Source organism: Marmota monax, unplaced genomic scaffold (genome assembly GCF_021218885.2).
Source record: "Marmota monax isolate L192 unplaced genomic scaffold, Marmota_monax_Labrador192_F-V1.1 WCK01_AAM20220418_F8-fsc00131, whole genome shotgun sequence".
In the NCBI taxonomy this organism is placed as follows: Eukaryota; Metazoa; Chordata; class Mammalia; order Rodentia; family Sciuridae; genus Marmota; species Marmota monax.
Genome location: NW_026693141.1, coordinates 516,655 through 539,050, shown reverse-complemented (window position 1 = coordinate 539,050; position 22,396 = coordinate 516,655). Strand labels below are relative to the sequence as shown.

Genomic DNA, 22,396 nt, shown 5'->3' with positions numbered 1-22,396 from the left:
GTTGTGTTTATGAAGTATTACCTCTGTAAAACATTAACAGGCATCAGTTATTGTTAGTTGCAGAGCAGGCTGAACAAATGTTAGCTTCAGGGTAGCCTGGACACTTGACCCTCACCTGTCTGGTTCCTTATTGCTTATTTGCCTCAAGTCTGAACACTCAACCCCACTCAAGGTTGAACACTCAATCCCACTCAAGGCTGAACACTCAGCCCTACTCAAGGTTGAACACTTGACTTTCATTTGTCTGGTGCAATGGAATCCCGCATCTGACCCCTGTCTGGTCAGCCTGAAAGCAGAAGATGACATCCTTAGCAACTACTCTATGATCCAATCACTGTACATCAACAAGGCAGCTTACAGACCCAGAGACCCCATTTGATTTTGGCTATAAAAACTCTCTTCTGCTGGACCCCCCTCTCTTTTTTCTATTCTCCTCCTTTTCTGTTAATCAGACACTGCCACAATAAAGATCTCTTGGTCACTCCAAGTGTCGTGGTCACTTTCCTTTCAGTTGTAATGAAAATACAAGTAAAATTAACAATAGTCAAAACATATTTAGCTTGTATATAATTTTGAAACCTGGCTTAGTTATACACTATATTTTCTATTTGAGAAACAGTAATCTTTATAATAAAATCAATCTTTTGAATATAACTTTAAATCAACTGAAGTCTGGCCTACTTTGAAGTCATTCTGACATGCTGTAAGGTAGGAGGCAGAGCCTTATCTCAAGTAAGGCAGGGCTTTTTACAAATCTTAGGTAAAGTGTTCTAGTTCTGAAGCTGATCTTTATCTCTCTTTTTAGATAACATTTTATAAAGTTTACAGTTGAGTCTGTATGAATGTTAGCTAACACAATATGACATATATCTGAAACATGAATCAAGAAAAGGCTGAGAGCTCTTAACTTTCCTTTTGTGTGGAAAAGTGGCAAAAAAATATTTTACAATATTAACCTTTAAATAGATCAGGCTCTCATTACTTTTTAAAATACCTTTAAATTTTTATATCCCAATGTAAAAGGTAACATACGGTTTGGTTACAAAACATCAAATAATATAAATAAATCCCCAATACATCTATTATCCTTATAAGTTTAAAATTACAATTACAGACAACTTTAGTTTGGAGAACACCAGCTTGATAATGTTGAGAGCCACAGCCAAAGGGGCCCCAGCAAACTTCCAGCTGCCAGCAAACTTCCAGCTGCTGGCTGATGATTGGCTCACAGCGGCCCCAGCAACATCTAGCTGATTGGCTCCTCGGCCCCAGCAACATCTAGCTGATTGGCTCCTCTGCGGTGATGCTCATTGGGCTGTTTCCCTGCCCTTTCAGACCACGGAGATGCTCATTGGGGGACTTTTTTGGCTCCGCCCACATGACCCAGCCAATCGGCCTCAAGAGCAGGAGGATTGTGGGAGGTGGAGAGAAGCTTGTGTGGGAGAGAGAGGCTTGTGGAAAGCCGGTGGTGGCAGTTGAGGCTCTGAGGGTTTTTCCTGAGAGGCTGTTTTGTTTGGCGTGTGTGGTTCTAAAAATAAAGTTAGTTTCTTTTGACAAGTGGCTCCTGATTGTGCCCAGCCAGACTGCGGCAGATAAAATGTTATTTTAAATCTTTTACCTTAAAGACTTGTATAACTGAAAGATATGAATACATTTAATCTGTAAAGAAGAGTAATGTACCACACTTTTATTGATGTTTTTATATTAACCAAGGTTAGCTTTTAAAGAAAAATCTAGACTCTGTAATGTAGGACAATACTTTAAAATAACGCTGTTTAACCACAGATGTACAAACCTTAATTTCTCCAAGATTAGTTGCTCCAGAGAATAAAACTTAACAGACACAGTGTAATTAATATTTTAGAAGTTTTTGTCATTTTAATATATAAATATATCAGTACATTAATATTTGTCCTTAGGGAACCAACCTTGAATAGTTTTAACTATTTGGGTTACATACATAACCAACTTAGTTACATATAAACCTTTTAATATTTATCTTTTATTTATAGACCTTTATATTACTTAATTAGAACCCTTTGATTATTTACTTAGATGTATTATAATTATAATTTACCACATAAAGACTTTTTAACCTGGAAACATTTTTTTACTAAATATATTTTTATATTTAGAACCTTTTAATAATTTTTAATCCATTGAACCTTCTTTCAGTTTGTACTTTAAAACAACTCTTATAAATTTCTGAATTTAGATAAATTAATCAATTTTAATAAGATAAAATATTTTGTTATTTACAGTACTTTAATTGAAATGCAGTTGAAACCTCTTGACTCCTTATGTAGAATTGTACCTGTTGGGACTTTTAATTTATAGTAACCTTGTTCTTGTGATAATATAAAGTAATTTTAAATTTTTTAATTTACCAATATATGAAAATGCCAACAATATTTAAGCATTTTACCTTATGAAATTTAAGGAGTTAAGAGTATTTGATATAATATTAAACAGCATTTTAACTTTGTAAACCAATCAGATATCTCTAACAAACACATCCATGATTAATTTCACAAATGTTCAGATGTAATTTACATATCTTTTTTAAAAACAAAGTATCAGACAAGTGCATTGAATAGCATTAGTAATTTAGAGACAATGGATATCAGACATTTTATAGACATTAACATTTTAAGAACTATTTAACCACCTAGAAACAAAATTGTGCATTAGTAACTTTAAAGACATTTTTACTTTTATTTATTTTCCTAATTTAAATTGAACCTTTTAAATCACATTAAACAAAAGTATTTGAATCCATTTTTTTATGAGCTCATATGTCAATTTTTGGTACCAAATATATATAGACATGGCAATACATATAGATGGACAGTACACCGGTGTATCCACACAAAGCAAACAGACAAACAAAAGCCTTGTAGTTTATTTTTTAAAAAAACATATTAGATTGAGAGTTAACCCTTGTTAAATTGGCCTTAGAATAAAGCAGAGTGTAATCAGAAAAACATATTAACCTAAAAATGTCAGATCAAAATCATGAATTTAACAAATATGGAATTTTAAAAGCCTTTCTGACCTTTTTCCTGAGGTTGTCCTGTTCATCAAAGCTGGAAAGTGTTAAGGGAACATAGACAAATGAAGGGGCCTTATTTTTCCCAGAAAGAATTTCCCAAAGACACAGCTCCATTGGTCTCCTTGGGAGAGTCCCCCAGGTTGGGGGTCCCATTTCAAACTGTTTTTTCTGGTTTCTTGGATAGTGGCCACCAAATTTTAGCCTGACATTGAAAAATAGATCATTTTTAATAGTTGGGAGTTAATACATGCTTGCAAATACTGAGAAACAAAAGCCAAATTTCCTAGACAAAATTATGCTTTGTTTTACAATTCAGGAATAATAATTGTATAAAACACTTCAGTTTTAATCTGTCCTCTATAGGAACTGACATGATGTACCCTGTTGACCATCTGGCCCAGTTCCTAAATGAAGGCAATCTCTGGAATGCCTTTTTTACCTTTAGCTTTTACTTTTGACAATTCTTTTAGTCTGTTGACAGCACTTTACATTTTAATGCAAGCTTTAGTGAGCACAGTTAAAACCTTTGTAACCATTAACATTAGAAACAAACTAAGGTAGAAATTAACACAGAACACAAAGGGGACAAACAAAAACAAACCAACAGACAAAGACACTGACAAAGACATAAACCAGAGTCAGATGTGACCTAGGGAGGCCAGTTCTCTGTAGAACTTCCTTGTCCCATAATGTCGGGGGAGTGAAGGAGTCCTGATGAAAGAAGAGTGGTTATGAAAATAAGAAAGGCTCCCGCACAACACACTGCTAGACAAACAAGATAGACACAGGACACAGCCGGCAAGATAGACAGACACTGAAGAAATGACAAACAGCAAACAAGTCAGACACAGGAAAAACAATCGGTGAGGTCACACAGGGAAACCTCTAGTGGGGCAGAGACCACGTCTCCTCTTGCCCCCAGGAACAGATGAGGCCCCACAGGGAGGCCTCCAGGGAGACAGTGACAATGTCGTGTCCTGTCTTAGTACTCGGTGTACACAACTGCGTCCAATCTGACCTTGTCCCCAGAGGAGTTGACTCATCAGATCTGACAGGCCAGCAGAAGGCTTCTCAGCGTCCTAGGACGGATTGGAATCACCCGCGGAGCGAGGCTGAGGAATGTCTCTCAGGAGCTCCCCTCTACTCCGGGGCCTAGGTCCAAAGGCCTGTCATCGGAGGCAAATTTGACATGAGGGTAGGGAAGAAATGGATCCTGGATGAACCCCCAGATGTTATAGTTAAGGCTTCGTCCTTGGGTTTCATAAATTGACTTCCAGACCACTCACGTATAATCAAATCAAGCCTTTATTGAAGCACACCAGTGGCGGCTGACCAGAACATAAAGTTGTTCCCCTGATCAGCCCTGAATAATTGCAAGGGTGCTTCACTGCAACAGGGATGTTTGGGGGTCCAGCCAATGCAAGCAAGCCAAGTTAGAGAAGTGGGAGAGTGCAGTCAGGCAGAGGGACGCTTAGCCAATCACAGTTAGCCCAGCCACCCCAGTTACAGAAACAATGCCCCATTAGGTAGTTCTGTGTTCTTAAAGGTTTCTATAGCAAAAGGAAAAGAACATCTTGCCCTGGTCATGACCCTTCCACTTGGCATGGTTGTTTTACAAAATGGAGTTACTAAACAAAATGGAGTCACTTTGGCTTGACTATCACAGATCTGGCATTGTGAACTCCCTGTAGCACCCCCTCAAGCTCTTCCTTAGATCCCACACAGCACTCGAGATGGGTGTGACCTGCCAAGATGTCAGTGCAAGACATCACAAAGCAAGACTTCACTCTTGAAACCTTACCCCTGCCTTTGATGTACCCCCTTAAATAAGCCACCAGAGCCATTTTGTCTTTGTCTAGTTTAAGAACCCAAGTGGACTAGATCTATGAGGGGCTTCACTTTTGTAAACATATTTCTGAGTGTTTGTGTTTTATTATTTGTTAATTATTTGAGATATTAAGATTTAGGGCAGATTAATTATTTGTAAAATTAAGATTTAGAGTGGGTATTTGGAGTGGCTCAGATTCCTCTGGGCAGAAGAACCCTCCAGTGAGACACTACGCATCTTCCCCTAGAAAATTATAAATGTTAGTGATGGAGGAGTAGTGGGTGAGAATAATACGACAGGAGTGGCCCTGTCTGTGTGTACATGAAAAAGACTGAAGAAGGACATTAAAGTCAAAGGTCAAAGAATTCAGGGCCAGCTAGTTATAAGGGCCATCCACATTCTCCACTCAGAGGTGAGTGCTCTTTTTTAGGGCCACATTTCAACACTATTTTTTAATTTTTTCACATTTACCAGTACATTGTCTATAAAATATTGGTTGAATTGACTTGAATGTTGAAAATTCACTAATGGTGATTGTAAGGAATGAAGTTGATACTACATCTGTGGGTTAACTAACCTTTTAAATGGGAAATAGTTTCAAATACTTGATTTTTCTTGAGCCAAGCAACTATTTTCACCTTTTTTTTTTTTCTCTTTTGGTACCAGATATTGAACTCAGGGGCACTTAACCACTGAGCCACATCCCTACCCCTTTTTTCCTTGAGACAGAATCTCCCTAACTTTCTGAGTGCCTTGCCAAGTTGCTGAGGCTGGCTTTGAACTTGTGATACTCCTGCCTCAGCTTCTCAAACTGCTGGGATTATAGGAGTGGGCCACTGCTCCTGGTGCCTTTTGATTCTTAAAATATCTTTGTCGACCAACCTATCTAGAAGGTGACTGTTTTGTTGTTGGTACTGGGGATTGAACCCAGATGTGCTGTACTACTGAGCTAATCCCCAGCCTTTTTTATTTTGACAGAGGTCTCTCTAAGTTGCTGAGGTTGGCCTCAAACCTGTGATCCTCCTGCCTCAGAATTTGGAGTCGCTGGGATTATAGGTGTGCACCTACATGCCTGATTTACATTTGTAATTCTTGTAAAGAAATCCTCCTATAATGAGATATGCCATTTTAAACTTCCAAATTTTTCTGCCTGTTCTTCCTTGTGAGTTGGAAACATTGTGATGAGTGCTTAGCCTGGTGATGTTGACATATTATACAGTTTTAGCATGGTTATAATGTCAATATATAATAAATGCATGCTTCCCCATCAAATGTAATAACAAGCCACATGCTGCAGTGAGTTAAAACGGCAACATCTGAAGTTGTCTACTTTTCTTTTCCTTCTTTTTCTTCCTCCTCTTTTTCTTTTCCTTCTCTTCCCCTCCTACTTCCTCCTCTTCAGTACTGGGGAAGGAACTCAGGGGTGCTCTACCACTGAGCTATACCTCTAGCCTTTTTATTTTTGAGACAGGGTTTTGCTAAGTTGCCCAAGCTGGCCTTGAACTTGTGATCTTCTTGCTTTATCCTCCCTAGTTGCTGGAATTATAGGTGTGTGCCACAGTACCTGGATGAAGTCTATTTTTCTTGTTTTGACTTGAAGGATATGTACTGTTAGTATAAAATAAAATGAAAATAAAACAAATATGCTTGGCATATGAAATGCTGCTAAGACTCACTGAGCAGCAGTATTTTGTGATGAGAGTTCCATATATGGTCTCTGTTGCAATCTTCAACTCTGCTGTTGGAACTCAAATGCAGCCATATGTAAACAAATGAATGGGGCTGTGTTACAAGACTTCATTTGTAATACTTAACCTATTGTGTAAAGGTTTAAAATAATTTTCATGTCACAAAATAATATTCCTTTGATTTTTTTCAACCATGTAGAAATGCAGAAACTATTCTTGCAGATCAAACAAAAAAACAGACAGTGAGCTGTAGTTTGCCAACTCCTGGGCTAGGATATTGTATTTCTTAAAATTCCATAGATGTGTCAGGTCTCGGAGTCTTTGTAAGGGTTCTCCCCATCATCTGGGTGTTGGTGTTCATCATCTGAGGTACAAACATTTTTCTTTGGCATTCAGAACTCTAGCCTCTTTCTGCTACCAGGTCAGTAGAGTCATCAAAATAGTGAGTCAATGGCCAGAATGTCCAGGTGGTCAAGGACTATTGTCATTGTTTATCATCTACCTAGTTTAAGCAAGGACCCCTGGTAAATTGAGTGAGTATTCATAGAGAATAGAACTCCTGCATTGTCCTAAAGAAGTATAGATTTAACCTCACTTATTGAGTCAATTGTATTTGCTTCTTCTCCTTCTTCTGGTACCAGAGACTGAACCCAGAAGGGCTTTACCACTGAGTTAAATCCCCAGCTCTTTTAATTTTTGTTTTGAGACAGGGCCTTGCTAAGTTGCTGAGGCTGGCCTTGAACTTGAGATACTCCTGCCTCAGCCTCCTGAGTCACTGGGATTACAAGGGTATGCCACTAGGCCTAGTTCATTCCTGCATTCTTTTAGTTTCTGAAGGTGACACAAAACAGGATGCTTTATGGCTTAAATTTACTACCTTTGCCCAGGAAAGGAGATCAGAGAGGCATTTTAGGGGATTCTACTTAACTTTTTCCACTGGAAACCAGGGAAAGATTCTTTCAGTTGTAACAAGTCCAAAGGCATATGATTTGGGCTAAGACTCAATTTATCACTTGATTTCTAAACATCCCCACTCAAATTAGGAGATTGATGCTGTTTTGGGTCACTTGGTATCCATGATAACTTATTCATGTCCCTAAAAATGCCTGGGTATTCACTTTTCCCAGTGTAAACTTACTCTGGATAAATGGCAATTGGCCCTTTGAGGAAGGATCATGAATAGTTATGGTAACTACTTGCAATGATGCTGCAGGGAACTTCCTCAAGGGGGACATGGCCTTTCAATCAGTTCATTCTAAATCTGAAAACTGACTCAGGTATCAAAACTGGACAAGTGGCCATGATTTTAATTTGTGGTGCTGACTCACTCTATCTTGTTTAGAAATATAAATTAAGCAATACTTTATTGCATACCCATATATCTTGCTATGAAGATATTACTTTTTTATTCACCTTTGTCACAGATTAATGAAGTCAAAGTCCAACAGTTGTCACTCTGGCCTTGTTTTGTTGTCCCTTAGGATACTTACATCCACCTGTCTTCCTTCAGGTTTACTGTGGCAATTAAGACAATTCATTCCACAGAACCAACTTTCTTTCTGACACTTTATGCTGCCCCCTGTGTCTAATTCCAAATATCATCTCTATTGACACCAGTGAGCCCAGCTGCTCAGGGCTATCTCCTGTCAATACTAGCTTATGGGCCAGGTGTGGTGACAGTGTCTGTCCAGGGTTTCAGGAGGCTGAGGCAAGAGAAGCACAAGTTGAAAGCCAGTCTCAACAATTTAGTGAGGCACTAAGCAATTGAGTGAGAACCTATCTCAAAGTAAAAAAAAAAAAAAGGCTGGGGATGTAGCTTAGCTTAGTGGTAAAAAGTTCCTGGGTTCGATCCCTAGTACCAATAAATAAATATATTAAATGAATAAAAAACTGGCCTCCATGGGACAGACAACCCTGAGTATCTTCAGAAGCCGTTGCCTCCTCATGGATGCATTCCTTATGAAAGAATGAATAAAAGGTCCTCTGCGTCTTCCTGGGAAACGTCATCACACGGTAGTTCTTTGGAGTTGCATAGTAAATCAGTTCTAACACGCCTACCTCTCTAAGCCTCTTGACTCCTATCCCTGTCAAAGAATTTCTAGCATCTTCACATCACTTACTGTAGGCCTAATTTCTTCCAAACTTCCAAGGAGATACTCCAGCAGTGTACCAGGAATGACCACAGACGTCCTCGGCAGGACGAGCTGGGAAGGAGAAAGCAAAGAGCAGGAGAGTGAAGGAAAGACCACACACCCTCCTCTGCTAAGTTCTTTACCCCATGTCAGTTCTAGATTCAGGGAACGGGAGCACTTTGAAATGTATTACATTTAAAGTTTTAAACTGGAAAGTGGATTTTAGTACCTAAAAAATCAGACTGTTCGAATACCTAAAAGAGAAAGAAATGTGACTGAAAAGCCATTGATTTACCCATGGTAGATCCAAGGCAGAGAGTAAGGAGAGACAATAGTATTGTTTTTGGTACTGGAAAATGGATACAGGGTACTCTACTACATCCCCAGCTCCTGTTATTCTTTATTTTGAGACAGGGTCTTGCTAAGTTGGTGAGGCTGGCCTCACATCTGTGGTCCTCTTGCCTCAGCCTCCTGAGTCACTAGAATTACAGGCATGGGCCACAGCACCTGGCTGACATCAGCACCTCTGAAAGCAGTAGTGGAAGAGAAATAGGCTCTTCTCTCACTGTACACTAACAATCACAGATACTTCAAATAACTAGATGCTCAAGTGTTGCAGAACAGAATGATGTGACTGCCTCCCAAAGCTTCAACTTGTTTTTTCCATTTAGGAAATGGGTTAAAATAAGCCATTGTGCAATGTGTAACCACCAGGAATCTGTCCTTATAAACACAGAGAACAAAATGTTCAATCTGTACACCATAATTTGTGAACTGGTGTCAGAGACTTGGGAAATAATAACATTTGCTATACAAAAGTTTTAGTTATATACTATGGGGCTCATGGAAGGAAAAGAATCTGTGGGGGTGGGTTTACTGATCAAAGGAGGTTTCATGAGGGAGATGATATCTAAGCAAGCTGAATATGATTTTTAAAGATATGGAGAAAAGATGGGGATGTAGCTCAGTTGGTAGAGTGCTTGCTGTGCATGCACAAAGGCTCTGAGTTCAATCCCCAGCACCCTTCCCCCAAAAAGGAATGACTAAAGGTATGGAGAAAGAAGACTCTCCAAGTAGAGAGAGCAATGGGAAAAGGCATGGCAGTAAGATACTGGGAATGAGAATCCAATTTAGATGAAACAAGAGCCTATTACAAATGGAATGGAATGGAATGGAAAACAAAACCTGTAAAATCAGAGCTGGACATGGTGGCCCATGTGCATGATCCCAGTGGCTCAGGAGGCTGAGGCAGGAAGATTGCAAATTCAAAACTATGCTCAGAAACTTGGTGAGGCCCTAAGTGACTCAATGAGGTCATGTCTAAATAAAATACAAAGAAGGGCTGGGGATGTGGCTCAGTGGTTAAGTGCCCCTGGGTTCATTCTCTGGTACCAAAACAAACAAACAAAAACCCTGTAAAACCTCTTTAGCCTATAGCTGGAGAGTCTTGGACACCAGGATTTAGATTCCATTGGTACATTATTTTCTTTTTCTTTTCTTTTCTTTCTTTCTTTTTTTTTGTACTGAGAATTGAACTCAGGAGTCCTTAACCACTGAGCTACATTCCAAGTCCTTTTTATTTTATTTTATTTTGAGATAGGGTCTTGCTAAGTTTGAGGCTGGCCTCAAATTTGTTATCCTCCTGCCTCAGCCTCCTAAGTATCTAGGATTATAGGCACATGCTATCACACCAGTTTAAGTTTTTGTTCTGTTTACCAGTCAGCAATAGCTGAGTTGGAAGCAGGTAGAAGCCTGTTACTGAGCCATCCCTTCTGGATTTGGTAGTATCCAAATAGGTTCTTCCTCCCTTGTGCCCACTCATTGCCCCATTTCTGTCTGATCTGATCTGGATACAGGAAGTGAACTGTACACCTCTGTGTCAGACCCTGGGTGGAAAGAGTCCTTTCCCTCTGAAGTTGATTACCAGGATCCAATATCAAAACACTGTGTTGACATTAATAAGCATGTGTTTTTCCTCACTTGATAATCAAAAGAAAGTTATTAGAGGGCTACTAAGGTGTTGAAAACACATAATAACTGTCTCAGAGAGTTGGTATAAGATGCAACATACAACAAACATAAAGTGACCATCACTTCCAGGAAGAGCAGATATTCAATATTAAGTTTTCTCTCTGCCCTTTTCCTACAGATGGGAATGACTGACACAGAGTAAGTAATTTCTATCCTATAAATTTCCTCCTTGACCATCACCTCCCTGATGACATATTATATCCCCTGATCAATTTCTTTCCCTATTCCTGCAGACATTCTCTCTATGAGATCGTTTCACTTCTACCCATTTCTGTCCCCTTCTGGATACTATGGTTTGTGGCTGTTCCTCTGTGACATAATAATTCAAAGAGTTGCCCAGGTGTGGCTGACTAAGTAAGGAAAAACAGAAGGGGCCCTTCAATTTGGCCTGCATGCTACATTTCTGATTTACTTAGGGTGTTGTTTTGTTTTGTTGAGTTTAGTGGCCACAACTTGCTGTTGACTCATATTTAACTTCTACCCAAAGGAAACTCCTAAGCCTTTTTTTCCCCTGTGTGATTTTTTTAATAGAACTGAGTAAAGGACTTCTCATACCCAGCAAATTCCATCTGTAAGATTCATTTCCTCCGTTTTAGTCTGTAGCACATTAACAATGCTGTTTCATTCCACGTATCTTCCTCAGATTAGACAGGTTTCCCAATGATGTCCTTTATTGGAGACATTGCTAAAATGTTTAAATAGGACAGGGGGCAGCCCAAAGCCCTTTGATTTACCACAAGAAGCCTCTTAACAGGTTGAAAGAAATTCATTAATCAGCACTCTTTGGATACAGCTCTTCAACTGGGTATGAATTTACTTAATTGATCTAGAATCCAGTTCACATTATTAGATATTTTCTAATGAGGGATCTTGCCAACTGCCTTATCTAAGTCTACACACACAATTTATGCTGCATTTACTCTTATCTTCCAGTCTAGATGTCCACCAAAATGAAAATAAGTCTACTGTAGGATGGCTCTTTGAAGATACTATATTTATCAATAACTGAGATGCACTGTCCCTCTCCATCCCTCTTTTTCCCACCCCCAAATGATTTCTCAAATGTATCCCTTTTCATAGAGACAGCATAGCACTGTGTTTCAAAATACAAGTCCTAGACTTGAATCCTGGCTCTTCCACATACTGGCTGTATCAACATGGGCAACTTGCTTCAACAAAATCTGTATCTCAGGTTTTATATCAGTAAAATGTGGATGATAATGAAACTCACATTATAGGACTGAATAACCCAATATTTCTTTCTTTATTTTGTGCTACTAGGGATTGAACCCAGGGTTTCTCTACTACTGAACTATATCCCCAGCTCTTTGTATTTTTATTTTGAAACAGGCTGACCTATTTTGCCCAGGCTGGCCTCAAACTTGTGATCCTTCTGCCTCAGATTTGCTGGGATTATAGGCATATATTACCATGCCTAGATAAGTAACTTAATTGTAAAGCATTTAGAAGCATTTCTGGCACCTTAATAAGCAATATAAAATTCTGTAATTTGGGAGACTTTGGGGCTGGATAAAAACATGAGAATCATTAGCATATAAATAGTATTTGTCTTAGTTTGAGTTCCCCTGGAACTAGATCCTGACAAAACTTGGAGTGTCAGCAGTTTATCTGGGGGAAGAGTCTAAGAAATACCGGTGGAAAATTAGAGAAGTGAGACAGAAAAAGAAGGAAGTCAGTAATTGGTACATTGGAAGTAAGTTACCCCTGCAGATTACCTTACAGTGGCTATAATCCCACAACAGCTTCATTGTGGGATTCATCTTCTTCTTCCTCTTCTTTTTTTCCCCCCAATTGTGGGATTCTAAGAGAGAATATAGAACAGGCCTCAAAGTTATCCTAACTAAGGGACCAGAAAGCCAGGATAATTACCCACCAGACTGCATTCATCTTTGGCTGAAGGTTTCTCTGAAGGCATTAACTCTCTAGCCCTTTCAGCTTCTTTGCAAGAGTCCAGGGCTTCCTGGGTAATAAAAGGTCCCCAGGCAGAGAATAAAAGTGTTCCCAGTAGACAGCCTGTGAATGTAGAGCCAAGTCTTGAGGGGACATGGGTGAGGAACCCAAGCATGAGACTATCTGATATCACCCTAAGAATGAGTGAAATCAGAGAGCGAAGGTGTCTGTCACCAAAGCTCTAGAGTAGTCCAATACTTAGAGGTCAAAGAGATAGAAGAAACCAGCAAAGGGGACTGAAAAGAGGCCAGTGATAAAGAGAGAGTGGAGTCCTGGAATCTAAGGTAAGAAAGTGCTCCAAGCAGGGAGATCAACCATGTCAAATGCTGCAGAGTGGTCAAGTAAGGTGAAGACTGAGGATTGACCAATGGATTTTGCAACTTGAAGGCTACTAGTGACCTTGACAGGAGGATTTTTGGAGGCGAGGTTCAGAATAGGGAATAAATTTAATAGAGAAGAAAAAATGGAGACAACCTATATAGACAACTCTTTTAAATAGTTTTGTAGAGCAGCAGAAAGGCAGTTGGAGGGGGCATAGGGGCTAAATGAGAGGCTTTACATATGTGCTTGTTTAAGATAAGATATGTTGCAGCATGGTTTTATGTTGATGGGATCCATCCAGTTAAGAGAGGGAAAACCATGATGAGCTGTGCATAATGGCGTACACTTATACTTCCACTGATTCAGGAGGCTGAGGCAGGAGGATGGAAAGTTCAAAGCCAGCCTCAGTGAAAGGCACTAGGCAACTCAGTGAGACCCTGTCTCTAAATAAAACAAAAAATAAGACTGGGGTTGAGGCTCAGTGGCCGAGTGCCCCTGAGTTCAGTCCCTAGTACCAAAATAAATAAATATTTAAAATAAAAATAAAATAAAATATAAAAATGGGCTGGGTTGTGGCTCAGTGGTCAAGTTCCCCTGAGTTCAATCCCCAGTACCAAAAACAAAGCAAAACAAGAAACAAACAAACAAAAACCATGATGAAGGGGAAAGAGCAAAGGGAATGAGATCTTGCTACAATAGAAGGCAACTTCCTTAGGAACACAAGACTGTTCGTCAACAGTAACAGAGGAGGAAGAGGGTTTGGTCACAGAATACAGACAGGTGGTGAAATGTTCAGCAGCACTCTTCTAAGAGGTTCCAAGTTGGACAGAACCAAAGAAGTCAGCTGATACTTGGTGACTGAGGAGGAAAAGCTGTTAGAGAACTGAGGAGAGAGGAGAAGGTATGAACTAATCATCCAGAAATTGAAAATTGAAGAGGGAACTGGAGAAAGATCAAGAAGCACCAAAGGCTCATTGGAGGTTAGTGGCCATAAATTTAAAGTAAGAGCAGTTGCACGTTTGGGTCTTTCTCTAGCTATGTTCAGCTGCTTGGGTACAGGCATTGAATGTAAGCTATAGGATGTGTGCAGGAGTGGTACACAGTGGGTTGATCGTGTCTTCCCAGAAAACCTTTCCAACTCCTAAGTCCCAGAACCTGTTACTATCAACTTATTTGTTTTGTGGTACTGGGGCTGAAGCCAGGGGTGCTTTACCACTGAGCTACATTGCCAGTCCTTTTTTAAAAATTTTATTTTGAGGCAGGATCTTGGTAAATTGCCGAGGGTCTTGATAATTGCTAAGGCTGGCCTTGAACTTGGGATTATTCTGCCTCAGCCTTTAGATCACTGGGATTACAAGTGTGCTCCACCATGCCTGGCTATTATTATTATTTGGAAGCAAGATCTTTGGAGATGTAAGTAGGATAGAGGGAGATTAGATACACATGGAGACACAGAAATGAAGGATGATGTGAAGATGGAGGCAGAGACTGGAGTACTATACCTGCAAGTGCCAAAAATTATTGGCAACCACCAGAAGCTAGGAGAGAGGCATGAGACAGAGCCTCTCTCAAACTCTCCAGAGGAAACCAACCCTGCTGACACCTTGGTTTTAGACTTCTGTCATATGGAACTATAAGAGAAAAATTATTTGTTGTTGTAAGCCACCAGCTTTGTGGTAACTTGTTATGGTAGCCACAGGAAATTGACAAAGGTAGTGAACTCATATTTCAGTAAAGTAAAAGTGAATGGTTGGGGAAAAGACAAGGAAGCGTTTCTTGGGGACAGGGAAAGAGACAGGGACCACCAAAGTTTCTCAACTTTGGGACATTTCCTTTAGACCCTCTAGAAGAATATGGCTCCTCTTCCAGAAACCACATATCCGGATAGTCTGAGGCTATTTTGAGCCCATTGGCCCATTTCCATAAAAGTGTTTACAAATATTTTGTTCTCCAGGAAGTCATAACGTTCTGGTTTAATCAGCCTGGTCCTGTGGTCCTGAAGCTTTAGCTAGCAGCAGGTCTGTGCTGAGCAGTCTGTCTGGAGGAGGACCTCCCCGATTCTGCATTCTTGAAGGCCTGTCTTGTTTCATCTGGAATGAGAAGAGATGACCAGCATTGCACTTTGATGCTTTATTCATTTGATGCTTTTATTTATTCTGTTCTTTGCCTTAAGTTCCTAACCTCACTTAAGGAGTCCCTGCTTATCCTTTAAAACTTGCCCAAATGTCTTCTGCTTTGTTCTGAAATAGCAAAATTAATTATGGTTCCTTTCATGTGCTCACAGAACTGAACACCTCCACTTAATGGCTTATTAAATTCTATTATAGCTTACTTTTTTTCATTTCTTACTTGCAACACTCCAGAGGAAGCAGCATGATTTATTCATATCTGAATCACTAGTACTTTCTAGAACCTAGCTCAACAAATAATGTTCATATCAATTAAGGAAAGCAAAACTTGGTAAATCTACATAACATTCAAACTTTTCCCAAAGTATACAACTACTATGATTTAACTCTATCTATTTTAGAGTTCAAACTCTTAGAATTTGGCAAAGGAACAAAGTGCCATGAAAGTTAGTATGTCTTACATGAGCAAAGAGTTCAGGGCGGAATTATGGACGTTCTTGGCTTTGCCATTATGGTCAGGGAAGAACTTCTTTCCTACAGATGAAGACGGTTCCCCCAGGATCACAAGCTCTGTGAGTACATGGCAGGAGCGGGGTGGGATGGACAGAAACTTCTTATTTGGAATTAGAGCTCAGCAAAGGCTTTCTGGTATTAATCACTGAAAAAGCCCACTGAGCCATGGTCCTTCATTTGGTCACTGCAGAAAGCTAAAGTTTTTATGCCAGATGGTGTTCAATCTGATGTTATCATTCCAGGGGTTGTCAAAATGCCTCCTTTCATCATGTTTTACTTAGAGTTATACCTGGAGTTTTATGTATTTAGAAATATTCAGAATGACCCTTAGTTACAGGAAAAAAAAAAACAGCTGCTCTAAGCTTATATGTAAATATGTTCCACAGAAAAGATGAAATTCCAGTGAAGAGAAGCTGAGGGTAAAAATATAAAAGGAAGGTTTGAGTAGGTAAGTGGTGTATGTTCCCATGAGAACATGCAGCTGCTGCCAACAGAAACTATGGGAAAAGACAACACACTCTCTCTATGATTCAGGCTAAAATCAAATTTGTAAAGAAGACAAAATACACATGAATAATCCCCTTTAATACACCATGATCATTACTATCTCCAAGTCAAAAGCTGGCCTAGAGTCACAATGAAAGCTAGACTATTATGACAACTGCAGATGTTTGCACTAAATAATCTCCCCACTCAGGAATTCCAATGGCTTCTAACATCCACCACACAACATTTAAATTTCTTAGCTATTAATGTCCTCATAATATGGCATCATCATTTCTATCCCACCTAATTTCTGACCCTTTCCCCATTTTGGTCAAGGAGATCTTCTCACTATCCCCTGAACATTCATATTCATTCCCAACTTCAAAACATTTCTCACACTTTGTATCTCCTAGTGCATTTCTCTTTTTCTTAATCTAGCCAAAGCAATATATTCTTAAATTTCAATCCTAGTACCAGCTGATCTTTACAGTTCGTCACTGCTATGAATTTCTATACTGCTATTCATGAGGTAGAAACTCAAGCTAATGCTTCTATTGAAATCATCCATTATTTATGGACACTCTTTGGTTCACACAGTGTGCTAGTAGCATTATTGAGGTTTCTTGTTGATCTTTGAGCTATTTCCTTTGCTGCCTAGGATTATGACTGAGATAACCAAGGGCTTTTTGCTCCTCTTGAATCCCTATGCTAGGGAAACACTTTTCTATCTTCCTTAGGGAGAGAAAGCATTGGGGGATCCTAAGGTGTTGAAAACTCTTGGGATCTTCAACTTGAAACCATTCCTAATTGAGGGGCTCTTGAATAAGCCCCAGTTAAGCCTCATATAAATTTCTGATGAGGAAAATGCTGTACAGAGAAGGGAGTATTAGTTTCAGATCCTTTGACCACTTTTTGGATATCTGGGTTGAGGAATCTCCAATGGGCATATTCATTGGAATGTGCTGAGTCTCACCTCAAGATTCAGCATCAAATTAATTCTTATAGAATCTGAAATCTGATGGGAAATAAAAAATGGACAAGGCTATATATTCAGGTCCCAAAGTGTGGCAATCATGGTTTAATATGAACAGAAAATGGAATCTTCATAATAACATTTGCCTAATACCTGAAACTTTAAAATGCTGTTATTTGTATGACAATATCACCTATCTATAAAGGACTGGGGATGTAGTTGTGTTTCTGGAATCTCAGAAATTTAACCTGATATTTTTCAAAGTCAATCTGGTTCACTCGTGAAGATTGAAATAAAATTGAACAAACTTTGGTCTATCCTCAAATTACCTTTCTTTCTGTTGCTTATTTTATCTGTATATTATTGTAAAAAATACTAACTTTCCCTCTTGCAATTCTACGGGGGAAGTGTATTTCTCCCACCACTTCACTTTTGGGGGGTTGACCATGGAACTTGCTTTGGCAGAAGTGACACAAACAGGGCCTTGAAATGTGCCGCAGTGGTTGGGCCCATCCTGTTTTACATCTGTCATCTCCACCATCTCGACCCGTCTAGTGTAAGGTGGGTGAAGTCACATACAGACCCTAAAAAATGCAAATATATTTTCCTGTGTCTAGCTCCAGTGGTATAGTGTGCTTCAGACAAATGTTTCTTTCTTTTTTTTATTTCTTTTGATACCGGGGACTGAACCTAGAGCCACTTTACCCACCAGACTACATCTCTAGCCTTTTTTTATTTTAAGACAGGGTCTAAATTGCTTAGGGCCTTACTAAGTTGCTGTTGCTGGCCTGGAACTTTTGATCCTCCTTCCTCAGCCCCAAACTGCTGGGATTACAGGCATGTGCCACCATACCTGTTTTTCAATTTCTGACACCACACTTCCGTCTGAGTTGGGAATGCACAGAAAGAACTGTGATACCTTTACATGCACAGCTACTTATTTGAGTCCAAGCTCAGAGGAATCTGATTTTGATCCTCTATCTATCCCTGAACTGCTGAGAACTCCAAGGCAGGAGGCTACATCAGCCAGGGGCTTAGCAAGAAAGAGAGTATACTCAACTTAGTTGGGTAGAGGCTTTTTCATAAAGGAAGTATTTAGAGCTGTGGGTTAAATAGAGAACCTAGTAGGGATGCTTGCTACCAGAGAGGAACAACAAGGTGCTCTTAGGATCCCCAAGCCTGAAGAGGAGGAAGAGAAAACTGTTAACAGAGTTTGGTTAAGAGGGGTGCATTCAGATGGATAGTCAGCTAATACATTTCTCAAATTGGCATAAGTTGTTTCCTAGCATATTAATTCTTCTAATACAATAAAATATAGTGTCTATGTATCGAGGGGCTGCATGCAAAAATGGCAGCCCAACTGTAGCATAGCTGTAGTTTTGGTGATGAGGTCATTGTCAAAATCAGTGAGGCAGAGTGCGTGGAAAAGAATAAATATCCTGATTTCTTTCTTTCCTTCCATTGGCCATAGGGTAAGGAACCTGAGTGACATATTCCATAGAGGTCAGGCTCCCAAGACAAACAACATAGCAGGGAAGCATAGAGGATGGATTTACAAAGATTCAAAGAAAAACCAGGATAGATATTCATTACTTGCCCAGGTTTCCTCAGGTAAGAAAGCATGCATGCAAGAGGGGGCACAGCAAGACAGATATTATGTTTACAAGGAAATTGGTTCTGGAGAATTTACATGTCTTTGATTTTGAACTGAGTCGTAAAAAGAATGGAAAATTTAAAAATCTGTAACAGGTCCAGTAGAAGCATGGCACTATGTTGACCTCAAGAATTTCCATCATGAGACAACACTGTGGCACCAGATGCTGAGGACGCCTTGGTGAGGTGAGGGATGAGACTGAGTAGGTTACTCCTGTGGGAACTGGAGCTCATTTGTACTGGGCAACTCTAGAAGGTAGCATAGAATATGCTTCATTTATCCTACCCAAAGGATGAGAAAGCTGGAGAATTTAGATTTACTCCCACTCTACATTAGTTGGAGGACTGTTTCCAGAGGTTTGGGGGTTTTGTTTTTGTTTGATACTGACAATTGAACCCAGTGTGCTTAACCACTGAGCCACACCTCCAGCCTTTTTTATTTTGAGAAAGCCTTGCTAAAGTTCCCAAGCTGGCCTTGAACTTGCCATTCTGCCTCAGCCTTCTGAGTCACTGGGACTACAAGTGTGTACCACCATGCCCAGCTATTTTCAGAGATTTTAATTCCTGGATACTTCCAACCTTTCTGGCACCTAGAATGCTCCTGTGGTCAGAGAGTGCTCTCAAGCTAAGGGAAGCAAGCATTTGCAGTAGAGGGCTATTGGCTTGATTAAGAACCTTAGTGTGGGGGAGATATGTATGGGTCACTAAATGTATCTACTTCAGAGGCATGATTCATTGCAAACGCACTATTAAAACTCCCTCTTACTAGCAGAAATCCAAAAGACTGGCAACTGAAGGTGGCTAGATATGGAAAGCACAAACTATAATCTTACTTTCTTTCCACACAAGGTCCTTGCATGCACCTCCTAAATCCCCAGGCAAGCATTGAAGTTTAGGCTGATGGAGGTCTGAGAAAAATTTGTTTCTCAGAAGACATCAGGAACCGGTCAGGAGAGAAGCTTTAGGGAACACATCCAGCAAGAAAATGCAATGCTTTTTCATCATTGAGAATGTAGTGTCTATATTCCATGTAAATAATAGCTCTCTTATGCTGTAAATTTTGATCATCCTATATTATCCTATTTCTTTACAGGCTGAGAGCCATAAGGATTATCTCCTCAAAAGGAAATGGCTTACTGTTCTTCAGGCACAAAGTCCACATAGCACTGGTTTTTGTTGTTGTGTTTGTTTTTAAATTTTTATGGGTGTCTCCATCTCACTTGAATACCAGTCTTACAAGCTTTTTGGATCTCTTTAAACACCAAACTGAATCACCAACAAGACTTATTTGTAAGTCTAAATTGGGAAATGGGGCAGAGTCCAGGGAACTAGATATTTTTTTTCTTTTTTTGGTACTGTGGATTGAACCCAGGGATGCTTTGCCACTGAGCAACATCCCCAGTTCTTTTCATTTTTTGAGATGGGCTTAAGTTGCTGAGGCTAGCCTCAAACCTGAGATCCTTTTGCCAGTGTCTCTTGAGTTTTGGGCATGCACCACCGCATTCAGCTCAAGCTAGACATTTTTCATTGTCATTTCTCAAAAACTAATTCACATGTAACATTAAAGCTGATTTTCTTACCTCTTGACTTCACTGGAAGGATTCCTTGATAAAGAAAATAGGATAAGAAGGCACTAGTGAATGCCATTTAAAAAAAAAAGTCTAAAAGTAGCACAGTATTTTTGCTTCAAATAAAATCTCCTTATATGGTTTCTATGGTTTCAGTTGATGGTTAATACATGTAATTACTTAGTCAAATTATGAAAATCACAGCCATTGGAAGTAGCCTGGGTGACTGGGAGCTCTGGCAGCATTGCTTGAATAGTAGAACAGAAGAAGATCATGCCTGAAGATACATGATTTTCTCTATAAAGAAATGATACTTTCTTTAAAAGGACAATAAGAGCTGCATTCACATACTGTGTAACTATACATACTGCATCATCTAACTTCATATTTATTGGTTGCCCAATAGGTAATTGGAATGAGTGATTAGAAGTCTTGATCAGTGAGGTTCCAGTTAATTAATTACCTGAATTTGTCTTTTTATACTTAACTTTCAAGAAGGAAAACAATATGACAACAAGGAAATGTTAAGTAATGTGTTTTATTTTCCAGCACATCTGTTTCCCACCTATGGCATCTTGTAGTACATGGAACATCTGGTACCTCAGTTTTTGTCAGTCTGGCCTTCATGTTTTACAAAGTCCCTTCAATTACACTACCTATTTCCTTTAACCTCTAAGTTTTATTGCAATATTCTGTCTATGAAATAATTGAGTCTAGAGAGAGTCTAAGTTGTGTTTGAAGTGGTGATTTCCCAATTATTATATATACTACTTCATCCAATAGATAGCTAAAAATTAAGACTGAATTACCAAGTGTTAGTAAGGATATGGAACAATTAGAAGTAACACATATTGCTGATGGAGTATAAAATGATAAAATCATTCTCACAAAGAGTTTGCCAGTTTCTTATAAGGTTAAAACACTTACCTTCTGATCCAGCAAACACAGTCTCAGGCAATTACACATGATAAGTGAAAACATATATTCACAAAAGGACTTGTGCAAAGAATGTTCATAGCAGCCTCACTAATATAGTCCAAAACTGAAAACCACTCAAATGTTCATCAACAAAAGAACAGGTAAATAAGTTGTGGTATATTAGCACCCAGCAATAAAAAGTAATGAATTACTGTGTTGATATATGCAACAATATGAACAAATGGAACAATGCTGAAAAGAAGCCATAAATAAAAGAGTATATATTGTATGTTTCCACTTATAGGACATCTAGGATAGGTGAAATTAACGCAAGGGGAAAGCAAACCAGTAGTTGCCTTTAGGGGGTTAAGGAATCAATCCCAAGGAAGGATTCTTTCTCATGAGAGAGACATGTGGTAAGGGTGTAGGTATGCAGGTATACCCAATTGTCAAAATTATTCAATTAAGATTTGCGCATTTCAATGTATGTAAAATTTACCTTAAAAACTGTAAAAAGAATAATCATTCTTTAAAAAAGTAAAGACCATTTATGGGGACCATTTATTGATTTTACTTTTTTAGAGTAAAGAACTGTTATTCTTTTTACAGTGTCTGGGGACTGGGTGATACAGATGAAATAAGAGTGGCAGAATACTCATAATAATTGAAGCTTTTTTTTTTCCGGGGGGTGGAGGTATTAAGGATTGAACTCAGGGGTACTCGACCCCTGAGCCACACACCCAGCCCTTTTTTTGTATTTTTTAAATCTAGAGACAGAGTCTCACTGAATTACTTAGCATGCTTCTGCTGAGGCTGGCATTGAACTGGGAATCCTCCTGTCTCAACTTCCCGAACTGCTGGGATTACAGGCTGTACCACTGTACCTGGCCTGATTTGTTTTTTTGGTGTTAAGGTTTTTGTTCTACATATATCCTGGAGATTAGTGCTCTGAGGTGTAGGTGGCAAAGATTTTCTCCCATTCTGTAAGCTTTCTCTTCACATTCTTATTTCCTCTTCTGTGAAAAAGCTTTTAAGTTTGATACTATCCCATTTATTGATGTTTCTTTCTTTCTTTTTCTTTTGGTATGGGGGGTCAAACTAGGGGCACTTAATCACGAGCCACATCACAGACC

General features: G+C 39.3%; 1 protein-coding gene and 1 long non-coding RNA gene across 6 annotated transcripts in view; one reads left to right on the top strand and one right to left on the bottom strand.

Moving 5' to 3' along the window:
• Window positions 1-1,127: 1,127 nt before the first annotated feature.
• The window catches only part of LOC124099839 (uncharacterized), a 39,507-nt gene continuing 18,238 nt past the window's right edge, over window positions 1,128-22,396 (bottom strand). The window contains exons 2-6 of one of the 5 annotated variants that reach the window (XR_006854114.2): window positions 14,526-15,113; window positions 12,468-12,553; window positions 11,287-11,399; window positions 8,689-8,772; window positions 1,135-4,218 (exon numbers count right to left, since the gene is read on the bottom strand). This is a non-coding gene — a long non-coding RNA (uncharacterized LOC124099839). Of the gene's footprint in view, window positions 4,219-8,688; window positions 8,773-11,286; window positions 15,114-22,396 lie in introns of all 5 variants that reach the window. The other 4 variants (XR_009227864.1, XR_009227865.1, XR_009227863.1 and 1 more) reach the window with 4 other exon arrangements.
• Window positions 13,866-22,396, top strand: part of Bpgm (bisphosphoglycerate mutase) — a 49,331-nt gene continuing 40,800 nt past the window's right edge. The window contains exon 1 of the mRNA XM_046455076.2: window positions 13,866-14,003. The gene's annotated coding sequence lies outside the window, so the exon portion shown is untranslated. The remainder of the gene's footprint in view (window positions 14,004-22,396) is intronic.